The following is a 3,007-nucleotide window of genomic DNA, read 5'->3' on the forward strand; positions in this document are numbered from 1 at the left end:
GTATGCCTGGTAACATCTCGTTTTCTTTGTTGCCTTCCCCAGTGGAACTTTTTGTTGCTTCTCCTCAGGAGTCAGCTTGTGTCTCTCCAATGGACTTGTTTTCCATTTGGATTTCTTTTCCCAGTGTGAGTCCTTCACTCCCCAGTGAGTTCTCCAGTCTGTTTTCTGTTTTTCCTTAATCAGAGTCGTGTTTTGTTCACGTTATGTCAGTTTTGTGTTTCCCCAGTTTGGAGTCGTGTCTTGTTCACACATTTCTTTTTCTTTTATTATCCCCATAGAGTCTTATTAGAGTCTCTGTTCCTGGTGAGTGTACTACTCCGATGGATCGTCTTTTCTTCTGTGTGAATCATATTCCCCACAGAATTTTTGTCTTTTGCACGCATACATTTGCATCATGAGGTCTCTTAGGGACCAAAATTTGTCTCATTACTGTTATTTAAGCCCATTCTACCGCGTCGAGATGAAGATTTCTAAACTTCACTTCTCCGGCTAGAATGACCTTAAATAGGGGCATCTGTAAGACCCCAATTTTGGGCCCTAAGATCCCTCATGGCCCATATCATTCATATCATAACTTCAAGGATCATTGCATGCCTTTGCTTCCCTCCTAGTGGATAGATTGCCTTGTGGTTTTGTTTCTTGATCACCAAGCATACTTTGCATTTGTATATCTTTGCTTTCATATGTTTATCATTCAAAAAGTACAAAAATATTGTCAGTTTAACCTTGTTGCTTGCAGTGGAAGCAATCATCAGCAATTAGGTCAAAGACAGTCATTGATCAGTCAAAGCAATGGATGGTGGCCATTCTTGCAGAATTTGGGCACCATGATCATAATCAAAAGTTCATACATCTTGAGACATCATTTGAAGTCAAGTTTTCAAGGAATTAGGGTTTGGAATTCATCAGAAGTGGTCCAGTCACTCAAAACCCTAGAAAAGTCAAACTTGGTCAACTGTGAATTTAATCAAGGATTTAATGAATAGAATTGATTTGAAGGAGTTCATTCATGCTTGTACAAGCCTCATCTATCATGTTCAACCTCATCATGGAAGAAAATCAAGCCAATCAGAAAATTTTCCAGAAATAGAAAGTGGACCTGTAATTTCAACTGCCAAAAATGGAAACTTCTTGATCTTAAACTTACATCATGATACAAGCTTCAAATGAATTTTTGCCCAACATGAAAGTTGAAGATCTTGTTCTCCCATTTTCAAAAAGTCCAAGAACATCAAAATCCCATGTGTGGTTGTCAAGATATGATCAAATCATTTTCACCAATTTTTGAACTTCAACAAGCCATAACTCTCAAACCATAAGGCCAAATTTGGTGGGGTTTTTTCCTACAAGCCACATTTTTCATCCTCTTTCCAAAAATATAAATTTCATGGCCTAAAACCTTGCCATTCAAAATGGCATTTTTGGACCTATTCCTTTAAAAATCAAAGTTTGACTCACAGTTGACTTTTTGATTTAGGACTTTTTTCTCATTTTTGCCAATTGGGAAATGCTTCATATATTATTTTTGATTTGCTCAAAGTCCAAAAATCATCATCACATCACCATTTTACCACCATTTTGGACCATAGTACAATCTTGGCAATTTTAGCAATTGGTTGGAAAAGAGCAAAAGCAAGTACAGCATTCCTTTAGCAGACCAAAGACAGCATTTGTGCTGGTCATCTGCAGCATGCTCAGGCCCATTAGTGCAGACAAACACACCCACCATTTTCACTTGTTCCATGATTAGCAAAATGGCAAATTGGTTTCACTTGACTAATCCAACTTAGCATTCTCATTAGCTTGGCTAAACAGCAATATAAAGGCTCATTTCCTGCTGATTCAGAACCCTAGTTTTGCAGCAGCCACAGAAAAAAACCACTCACTCTCTCCTTGTGCATTTTGGCCAAATTGGTTTTTCTGCACAAAACACTGAAAACCCTAGAATCCCCTTCATTGTTTCTCCACAAAACACCTTGGTGAGTTTCTTTGAACCATAAAATTTCATCTGTCCAGCCTTCATCATTTTCTGTTTTCCAAGGAACCAACCATGGCAGTTTAGAGTTTTGAAGAAGTCCAAGCAAGTGTGAGTTGAAACGAGTTTATCATCCATCATTTAGAGCCAAGGTCTTCACCTGTTTCAAGCTATCACACACCAAGGGCCACTGTTTCACATTTTTCTTCAAGAACAAGTAAGTGAATCGACTTCCATTATATGCAATGCTATGATATGTCCATGAAAGATCATCTTATGCTGATTCTAAGGAAATAAAGTTTGCTTGAAATGGTTTTCTCTTGATGGAGAAATCTGCTTTTCTTTTTCTTGTTATAAATGAACCTCTGCTCGATTTGCTTGGCTGGAAAGGATTTACTGAAATTGGATGATGTATGTTTGTTATGTGATGTATGTTGATGCTATTGATATGCATATGGTTGATTTCTGGGTATATTTGTTCATGCTGGTTTTTACATGATGATGTTGTTTACTGTTGTTCAAAACCCCAAACCATGCCAAGAAATCCTCATGAAATGTGTTGTGTGTTGTTGATGTTATGATGTTACATGAGTACATGTGCCTTGCCATTTTGTGTCTTGCTCAAAACCTAGCCGATGATGCTTACTGTTATGTTGCAACTGTAATTTTGTCCAGGAAATTCCACTTGTTGTGTTTGGCTTGTTGATATTTTGATTGTTGCATAATGATGTTCCATTAGCCATACTGTTTATGTGCTTTTGTTTGCAAAAACCTAGCTCTGTCCAGGTTTCCATGATTTATGTTTTTGTATTTGTTGGCTGAGATTGCATGTTGAATTTCTTGCTATGCGGTTGTGTTGGTTTGGTTGAATCATGTTTTGTCTGCTGTGATGATGAGCAATGACCCTGCTGTTTTAACCCTGTCCATGAACCTTAGAATTTGCCCAGGATTTTGCTTTGAATGTGTAGGGTTTGCTGCTGTCTATTTGTTTTCAAATGCTGTATGAGAACTATGTGGTATACAAGTTGACTG

Source organism: Lathyrus oleraceus, chromosome 7 (genome assembly GCF_024323335.1).
Source record: "Lathyrus oleraceus cultivar Zhongwan6 chromosome 7, CAAS_Psat_ZW6_1.0, whole genome shotgun sequence".
In the NCBI taxonomy this organism is placed as follows: domain Eukaryota; kingdom Viridiplantae; phylum Streptophyta; class Magnoliopsida; order Fabales; family Fabaceae; genus Lathyrus; species Lathyrus oleraceus.